The following is a 10934-nucleotide window of genomic DNA, read 5'->3' as shown; positions in this document are numbered from 1 at the left end:
AAAGAGGCATAAGGTTTGATTAAAATAATCACTCCAGTTTCCTGGCTCTGCTAGGAATTGTGGTTCATTTCAAGTTTCACTTATTGGGTGAATGTTGATTTCTGATTTATTTCAACGTTTCACTTATTAAGTGAATACTGAATTGTGGTTTATTTCAAGTTTCACTTATTGGGTGGATATTGATTCCTGATTTATTTCAATGTTTCACTTATTAAGTGAATACTGAATTGTGGTTTATTTCAAGTTCACTTATTGGGTGAATATTGATTCCTGATTTATTTCAATGTCTCATTTATTAAGTGAATAATGAACTGTGGTTTATTTCAAGTTTCACTTATTAGGGAATATTGATTCCGGATTTATTTCAACGTTTCACTTATCACATGAATACTGAATTATGATTTATTTCAAGGTTCCAATTATTATGTGATTACTGTATTAGGATCTATTTCAACGTTCCACTTATTATTTGAATATTGGATTGTGATTCATTACATTGTTCCATTTATTAGGAGATTACTTAATTATGATTGAGCTTGTCACATTTCATTTATTAAGTGGATATTGAACTGTGATTTAGTTGGCGTTTTATTTATTAGAGGAATAGTCAACTTTAAATCAGTTTGGTGTTTTGTTTATAAAGTGGAACACCGTTTGTTAAGTGAATATTTGATTGAGTGTTTCATTCTTTTCGATTTGATGAATTGACGGTATTAGTGAAACATTGTTTAAGAGGGGTTTCATTTTGAGTTATAGAATGGGTCCCCATTTATAGTTTGGCATACCCATTTGGTTCTAACTGTGTTTGCAGTTTGATTAATTGCCAACATCTGATTATTAATTGTATCTTGTTATTTGTAGCTTAACTGCACTCTCGTTTCTACACAGTGTTTGTGAGATTTATTTATTTATTTGAGATCTCAAGTAGTTTTGTGATCAACTGACTTGATCTGAGTTCTGTTTGAATTCATTAATATTGAATTGAAGCTTTCTTGTATTCATAGTTACATTGTGATTGTTATTATCGGGCTTTAAACCCATTTTTGAAACAGTTTGTTTGCACTTAGACACTTGCCAACTGAATTGTTCTTTTACCTCCTCTCCTTCTCTTGTTTCGTTGTAGTCTAATAGACCCCTCCCATTCGAATTTATCCTTGCCTTGCATCACCACTTCCCTCTCGTTTCAGTTGAGGACGAATAGACCGCTACCATTTGAGGTCTCCTTTTCCTCTTGTCTTGGTTGTGGACGAATAGACCGCTCCCGCTCGAGGTTTCCTTTCCCTCTTGTTTCAGTTGTGGACGAATAAACTGCTCCCATTCGAAGTCTCCTTTTCCTCTCGTTTCGGTTGTGGACGAATAGACCGCTCCCATTCGAGGTTTCCTTTCCCTCTTGTTTCAGTTGTGGACGAATAGACTGCTCCCATTCAAGGTCTCCTTTTTCTCTCATTTCGGTTGTGGACAAATAGACCGCTCCCATTCGAGGCTTCCTTTTCCTCTCGTTTTGGTTGTGAACAAATAGACCACTCCCGCTCGTGGCCTCCTTTTTACATTCACACTGTTACCAACAGGGACCTTAATTGGTCCATTTATAATTACTTCTTGTTATTCAGTTCAAGTCAGTGGTATTTATTGATTAGAGTTGAGTCCCATTCTTGATTAGCATATATTGTCATTATCTTAGTCTGCTGGTTGTGGTTGAAAAGCTGCTCCCAATTCCTGCTTTACTGATTCCCCGAATAAGATCCCATTTCACAAAATAGCCACATTTCTGTGGCCAGACTTTGACAATGATGAGCACTTTGACAAGAACTAGTTTTTCTCCTTTGGTCCCCGAATAAGAGCTTAGTCAACTCCATACACACATATACAGACACATATTACTCACCAGATCAATTAGTTCCATAGACCCCCAGAGTGTATCCCAAGTCCATGAACTATCCGGCACGTGGTTAAAACAGGTTGTCCTGTCACAAGCTGTGCTAACCAATCAACCACAAACAATCGAATTACACAAGGGAAATTCCACCCTTACAACGTAGGCCACACTGGTCAGCCTGAACTCTTTGAAATTGTCCTACATTTCCATACACATCTCATTGCATTCATTGCCGATATTACCAAAATGTATAGACAAATCCTCCTTGAACCTTCTGATCGCAACTTGCACCGCATATTTTGGCATGGAGACCCAAACAAGGCATTAATGGAATATTCTCTCAATACAATCACACATGGCTCAGCCCCTGCAGCTTTCTTAGCCACACACACTCTGAATCAACTTGCCAACTTGGGAGCAAGTGATGATGCTGTACTCTCTCATGTAATCAAGAATGGTTTCTACGTGGACAATTTGATAGCTGGTTGCAATTCTCTTGAGCAGGCAGTAGTTATATCTCAAAAATTGATTAGCACTCTTGATAAGGGGGGCTTATTTGTACTTCTTGAATGGATGTCCAATTCAACTGAATTGTTAAATACTATTCCACCTCATTTGCATGAAACGTCATTTACAAAAGCTGTTGCTGACACCAACAACAGTGTTGCTGAGGCTTTAGGCCTCACTTGGAATTTCACTTCTGATGTTTTGTCTATTTCATACAGCATGAAGGATATTGCACATAAAGAATCATTCACTTAACACCAATTTCTATCATGTGTTGCTTCAATCTTTGATCCATTAGGACTAATTTCACCAATTTTCATTGCTCCTAAAATCCTATTTCAAGAGTTGTGGTTATCCCGCATTGGTTGGGTTGATAATGATCCATTGCCTCCTAGTGTATTGAACAAATGGTTGAGAATCTTACAAGATCTACACTCTATCTCTGATATCAGTATTCCATGCTGTGTAATCAGCAAAGATGCTGAATCTGTATTTGAATTGCATGGCTTTTCTGATGCCAGTCTCAGTGCATATGGCACATGCATATATGTTTGCTCTTTGTCAACTAATGGTATTAAAGTTCATCTGTGTGCTCCAAATCTCATGTTGCTCCATTGAAATCATTGTCAGTTCCTAGATTGTAACTTTGTGCTGCTCATTTGCTGTCATGATTAATCTATAAGGTTTTACATTCTATCAAACAGTCTGTGATTGGATCAAAACGCCTCCTGATAGGAAAAATATATTTTGCTCAACTCCTATCTCTGAAATACAAGAGTCTACATCGTCCTTCCATTGGAAGCATGTTTGCACATCCAACAATCCTGCTTATCTCATTTCAGGAGGTTGTTCACCATCTGAATTGATGCACAATGAACTCTGGTGGTCTGGTCCATCATGGTTGTCATCTCCAAGTGAATCATGGGACTCATTCTCCTCAAATGTAATATTGTCTCAATATGCTTGTGTTGTCTTAGTTGTTAATTGTAATACTTTTGTATTGTCAAGTTTGTTTTCAAGCTGTTCTAATTATCATAATATGGTGTGCACCACTGCTTATGTGTTGCAATATCTTCACAATCTTCACTATCTTTAGAATAGACGTTCTGGTTAGCTTTCAGTGGATGAAATCACTGCTGCTGAAATTAATCTCATCGAGGTCATTCAGGCAGATGCCTTTAAGTCTGAATTGAAGGATCTCAAGAGTAGTTGTGAACTCAGTGCAACTAGCTCATTACAGCTAGTAAAGGCCCGGCCTTTCTTGTTCATTCATATTTTCTCTTTGCCATTTGTCCTGACATGTTTGATCAATGGTGATCACTCCTTCTCAGCATTACTGACCCATGTGGTTGCACGCTTTAGAGGTGTATGTGCGCGCACATCTTTTGAAATTCTGTCATGTTTGATCGTCAGTGGCCACATGAGTTTGTTGAAACTTGGGCTTCTTGTACCAACATCTATAACTCCCAGTGGTTGTACATTTTTGCAGCATGTTGGCTCCTTGTGAGGACATGTTTGTTCCACAGCTCCTCTCATAAGTGTCAAATTCAATTACAAATCATCCTGCTCAACCAACATACTTTTACTCTTCTATTATGTCATCATACTGATGTCATAACGGGCCCGGCTTATGTTGAATTTCACATTCTGGTTTGAAATCTCATCTCTGCCAATTTTTGAATCTCTGCAATTATTATCACATATTATCACAATATAATTGCAGTGAATTTATTTGGTATTTGATTATTATTTCATGTTTAATTGATTTCAAGCTACAATATTTTCCAATTGTTCATTTCAATATGAACCAAATTGAATTTTGATTTCTATGCCACATTGCTGGCTTCTACTGTTCATGACTGCAATCATTAGCACTACTTATTATTGCAGTGAATTCGCTTTGTGTTCATATTATCTTTTATACTGATTATTTTGTTCACATTAGTGTTCTATTTGTCCATTCAATTATTGTCAATATTAGTAATGTACATTATATAGATAAATGAGCTGCTCTATATCAAACTATTATCTTTCAGTTAAATTGATTCAAAGTAACTAGCACTCACTAAAATTACTGTCATTACAATAGAATTCAAAGCATTATAATATTGCATAACATTTATTCCAAGTCAATTGAACATTGCTATTCTCAATTTAGCTCACTTTAAACTGCTGAGTGTATTTGTAACCACATTGATTCAATTAATATTTTTCTCAAATTCTATACTTTATCTGGGATGAAGATTTTTGGATTCCATTGATAATTTGATGGTTTAATGATATAATTATTTTCATGTTATTAACAAATTTATTTCGATTGTAGTAGTTATAATTTGACAGTTTGAATGCACTTTTTTGCTCAAAATCCCCCTCCCCCCTCTCCCCCTCACCAATCCCAAATCCCCCAGGCCCCTTCCCCGAAGGGTGGGGGGTGTTCTAAAAATAGATTTCCCACCTCCCACACCTCTCTCACGCTCTCTCTCTCTCTCTCTCCCCCTCTCCCAGTGAGGACGAGGGGGATGGAGAAGGAGAGAGATATCTCTGTCTCTCAAATAGATTTTCCCTTCTCCTCCCCCTGTATAGATGGGGAGGGTGGATATCAATTATCAACTATCGACTATTGGATGAGGGAAATCTATCTCTCTCTCTCTCTCTCACACTCTCTCTCTCTCTCTAATCTAATCTTATCTCCCTCTCTCTCTCTCCCCCTCTCCCAGTGAGGACGAGGGGGATGGAGAAGGAGAGAGATATCTCTGTCTCTCAAATAGATTTTCCCTTCTCCTCCCCCTGTATAGATGGGGAGGGTGGATATCAATTATCAACTATCGACTATTGGATGAGGGAAATCTCTCTCTCTCTCTCTCTCTCTCTCTCTCTCTGTCTACATCTAATGCTATACTGACAGATTGAAGTGAATTGAGAAATTCCCTATCTCTCTCTCTCTCTCTCCTCTCTCTCTCTCTTTCTCTTTCACTCTACATCTATTGCTCAATAATCGAATGCTATACTGACAGATTAAAGTGAATCCATATCTCTACAGAGAGGTCAATGATCTAAGTTCTTTTACATTTTTTATCTGCATTATCGTACAAGCATTTCCAAAGTTCATCAGAATTTGTTACAACAGATGATGGCAAATCATTTGTACAACCATAATGTAGATGACCTGTATCTAGTATATAGAGTAATTTGAATATCTCAGATAAAATTGGAAAGTGCACATTCTCTGTTTTTGTTAACAGCAAATCAGCATCTTGACATCCTGTTGAAAATTTAATATTCTTCGCAATTGAATCAAATTTGTTAAATGAAATTGCCATCAAGAGAGGAGTTAATTTTTTGAATTTTGAAAAACCATAACACTGCATGTTAATGCCCCTGTTTGGCATGTGTCTCTGTTCTATAAATTGATAACATGCACGTTGCGTACTTGTTAGCATCAACAGATGGCTGAGGGGGGGCATGTCTCACTTCTATAAAAATATTGCGGCACATGTGCTGGTCTTATCAGCTCTAGCTCTGAGCTGCTACTAAACTAAAAAGTGAGAGGAATATTGGAATGAAAAATCATTTTCAACACAGAAAAAGTTTATTTACACATTTCACTACAACTATTCATAATTTCATCTTCAATTTTAAATAACTTATCTATACACAAATTATGAGGACGATAATAACATAGATAGTCTCTTATGTCATTTAAATTAACTGTGCTTAGAAAAATGTCTTTTTATTGTTTTGCCAAACTATAATTTTCACGACTTGATTCCCTAATTGCACTTTCACACTCATCATACCAATCAATACAGTTTTTTAAACTCACTTCCAACTCGTTGTCAGCAGCCAACAACTTTCTTGGGTCCATGATAAGCGAATGAACAAAACTAAGTGTAGGCTGGGACTATTATAGAGTAATTAAGTGGTCTTTCTTCATTAGTTGTAGACAGGCAACATGTACGTGCTTTATGCAGTCTCAATGCATGCATGCAATAAACACACTGAATCTCTTTTCTGTTGTAGAAAAATCCATAATGAGCGAAGTTTCTTTTCTGCGAATTCGTGTACATCGCAACCATTTTCATACTTTGCATTTGATTGTTTTCACACATGAAATTATTTGTTTGATACATATTTTAAAGCAACAAAGAATTATAATGTTGAGCACTGAACAAAGCACATCTGCTATCAGGTCTATTTTTATGAATGTTACACACACCATAACACCATGAACTAGTGAAAAAGCTGAAATCGGGTTTTGCAAAATCCTCTGGTATACATTGAACGTTAGTAAGCAATCTTCTTAAAAACTTTGCTTTCTCAGTTCCTTTTGTGAAATTTTTTCATAACCTACAAGGTAATCACGTATTAATGAGTCAGTGTATTCTAAATCTCCATCTTCCCATTTTATTTTATGATAGTGACGTTCTAACCATGTTACATCGTTATACAATTTTGCACTCAATTCCATCTTTGCAAATGGCGATTTGAAATGGAATACAATATAATTAAACTGATCAATTATGGCAAGTTCTTTCACAATAATTTGATTACAATCTTGTTCAAACCAGTGAAGATCAACTGTAGCAATTTTCGTAGTTGTCTGCTTGTCCACTTCTTTCTGTTTGGCAGGCTCATCAAATCCGCCATCTTTCTCCCCCTTCTCCTCCTCCCATTTCTGCTCCTCCACCTCCTGTGGCTACTGGATTAGTGTACTGCACCTTGGCTCATAATAGAAACTATCAGAATCAAGATCACACTGGATACCAATAGACTGAGTTTGCACTTTGTTCTTACTCTCCAAAATATCAGAACACAAAGAATAGGACATTTTAGATGTTACCTGTTCAGAGGTGAAACCAAATGAGCCAAATTTGTCAGGGTGCACACCTTATATAATATTGCACGCAGTGCACTCTATCAATAAAATCACTGAACTTCTTTCACCATGCTCATCAGAGGTGTGTACTCCATCACACGATCGCTAATTAAAACGAAATAAGCAGAAGTATTTGCAGGTACTGCAGTATTAAATTTCATTTCAATACAAGCATCTGTCGAAGATTTCAAATGACTTGTTTGGTGTGAACAATCCACAACAACCAGTGGTGTTGAATCACAAAACGTCTTAAAGTCGATTCCAGTCATTCTGTACAATGGGTCTTTTTTAACTAGCAGATTTTTGTATAGATAATACTTGCTGTTCAAATATACTTTCACATTGTAAATACCACAGCTATCGAAATTAGATATTGATTTTTCAATTTTATTCTTACAATTGGTTTGAAATGCAATTATAACATATTTTGGATTATCAAAAACAGATATGGTGCGGACTGCCCAAGAATGGTTAAGTGAATTTTGCAAATTTGGTAATTCACAAATCTCCCAATGGCGGAAACTCAATTTCAGTGGAGTGTCAGCATTAAGCAGTCTCAAAAATTTCAGTCTTACATGATCTTCTAAAGTTATGTAGGGCATTCTCCATTGCAGTTTTGTAATTTTCACACTAATGCTTGTTCCACTCGTGGACTCAACACAATTTAGGTCCGTCAGTGACCTCAATAAGACGAGTTCCTGTTTCAAATTTAAAATTATTCTCTGAAAATCTTCAAAAAATGGGAGGATTAATTTCAGCGGTACACAGAAAGTGAATTTATTATCTGTTAGCGTATATCCTGCTCTGTCAAAACCAGCCAACTGATATATGTTTTTATCAAGCGTATTCTTCACAAGTATAGCTTTAATTGTAGATGTTAATCCAATCAATCTTGATTTAGAAATTTGTTGACCTGCTAATTCATATCGTATTTTGTCAAAAAGGTTACCGATTACGTTACTGCTTAATTTATAGTCTGCCGCAACTGGTGGGGCAGCTGGCTCTGCTCCCGGTTTTGTACAGCTAACCATTCCCTCAATAAATATAAATGATTTGCAAGGTAAAGAATAGACATCTTAAGAATTTATGCCTATATGCGCCTCGTCAGAGTTTTTTATTTCTTGTCCCGAATAAACTGTATGAGTGTGAAATTGGAATTTGGTTATATCATTAAAAAACTGAAGCTATGTCTCCACATCCAGAATTTCACTAATTGCAGCTCCTCCTCCTCCTGAAATTCCACCAATCGACTATAAAACCTAACTTCTCTAATATTCTCGCACTTTTAGCTGATAAAGCACATTTGTTCTCAGGTGTTGATGCCCTCACATTCGTCTCTCTAATGACATTGTGCGTACATGTCTTATTTGAACGTGGATTGAAAACAAGATAACCCATTACGTTTACTTTTGTTTTTCATGTATGTGCAATCTAATTGTAATTGTATTTCCACAGAAATCAATAAACGATCCGTTCTGGTCTGTTACCTTTACATTAATAGTTTCAATTCGATGAGTATTCAGATGTACATAAATAATTGGTGATGTTACTTCGTTTATTAAATAACTGCTAGGAACCTTTGACAAAAATTCATAGATTATATGTTTTTGTTCTCCATCAGAGTAACTACCACATGCTTAATTACACTCGAGTACAATACTGCAAATGCTTGTTATGTTAACCAAATGCTAGGAATAATGCCATTTATTTGCTTGCAAAACAACATCAAAACCAAGTATCTTAGCAATTGAATCAGCACGTGTTAAATCAATAGCTTTATCAGAATGAATTTCAATCTTCATAGTATTTGTGTTTGTACATATAATAAATTTATTCTTCTTCTCATCAATATTCAATTTATTCTTCAAAGATTTTATAATATCCTCAACTTCATATGCACCCGTATCCAGCTCAATTAATCTATCACCATATTTGAAGCTGGAATTTGTTCCTTTGTTAACATTTTCAATACTATTGTATCTACAAAAATTAATCAATCCAATTTCCCATTGACGATTTTTATCCAATCCTATAATTTCTTGTTAATGTTCATAGAGGTTACTTGTGTTAGATCTCAATGTAATAACAACCATCTTGTAATGTGTTCAGCACAAACACTTAATTACAACTGATTTGCAAGAAACAATAACGTATGATGACCACAAAAATCACTATTCAATGGCTGCATGTGCTCTACATTATAAAATATATTTACTCCAATTTCTTTTTTCCAATATTTGTCCAATTCGTATGGTGGCTGTAAATTTCCAATTGGATCAAAATACCAAGCATTAGAGCCGACTTTTTTACATGCAACCCAATGCATCCCATCCTCGCTTTGCCTGGCCAAATTCACTATATAATTCTTATTTTCCAGAATTTTTTTGGGTAATGCATCTAGCATATATATACCTCTTAGTCGATTCTGTAATAATTTGGACCAATCAATCAAATCATAATTACTCAATTCTCCTTCAATATTCATGTCTTCTTCTTCTTCTTCCTACTCTTCTTTGTTGTTCTATTTTTCTTAACTTGTTTTTGGGGGAATAAAATCACACCATATGATGATAGTGGTGGTAAAGGGGGTGGAATTAAAACTCCTCCACCACTAATTAGAGGAAAAGGTTTCAAAAAATACCCTTTTCCTGCAATATGCTCTTTCAACTGAGCTATAGCTTTGTGTCTAATATCATTACTATAACTTCTCCTTCCATTCTTCCTCTTCACATTCTTCTTCTTCTTTCTCAGCTTTCATGACATTTGTAACAAGATAGCTAAGTGCTTTCTCAGCAACGGGTGTTTCTGGATTTTTGAATATCTCCCATGCTGCGCTTGCTAGAGCTCTGTCAGCTATTGCTAGAGTTTTATTATTGCTATTTCTTGTATACGCTATATCATGCACCCTGCAGGCTTTGTCCAATGCATTTATGCCCTGATCACCTCGGGATAACCTCAGGTTAACCATTGTCCCCGGGCCACAATACTGATACCCCCCAGGGAGGTAAATTTCGTTTTGTTGAAGGTCAATGAGTTTATTTAAAATAGTGGATGTGACATTACCTGCTATGCCTGTCACACCCTTGAGAACTTTGGCTGCTGAACTCAAGATTCCTTACCTCATTTCCTCGGACTTTGCTTTCTCCTACATACCATTTTCTTACCTTTTAACTCAATGGTTGAACATTAACTGGAGTTAATTGATTAATTAATCATTACACTAACTTAATCGAAAGAAAATTGAATTGGTTTAATTTTCAATCGAGTTGGAAATGAATTCACACTATCAGATTGCTATGTGCTTATAACATTGTTCGAATGATAAGAATATTATTTCAAATAACAAATCTGAAAAGGTGAACACAATTTGAAAGGGGGAAATGATGCCATCGGCTCGCCCATATCTGTAGGAACGCATGCCAAAACAGATGTGGGGGAGCGATGCATCAACTCAGCGAAGCCACTTGGGTGTGTGTGTGTGTGTGTGTGTGTGTGTGTGTGTGTGTGTGTGTAGTAGTAGTAAAGACACTTGGTGCTGTGCATGAGCGCAACAAACTATAAAAGGCCCCACCTTATTTACATATCGATCACAACAGAGTGTGACATGAAAGGTGAACCATTCTTCTGTCTGTGTTTCTACTATTCATTGTGAACTTATCAACAACAACAACAAGA

Source organism: Nilaparvata lugens, chromosome 2 (assembly GCF_014356525.2).
Source record: "Nilaparvata lugens isolate BPH chromosome 2, ASM1435652v1, whole genome shotgun sequence".
In the NCBI taxonomy this organism is placed as follows: Eukaryota; Metazoa; Arthropoda; class Insecta; order Hemiptera; family Delphacidae; genus Nilaparvata; species Nilaparvata lugens.
The sequence above is the reverse complement of the archived record's forward strand: the minus strand, read 5'-3'. Positions refer to the sequence as shown.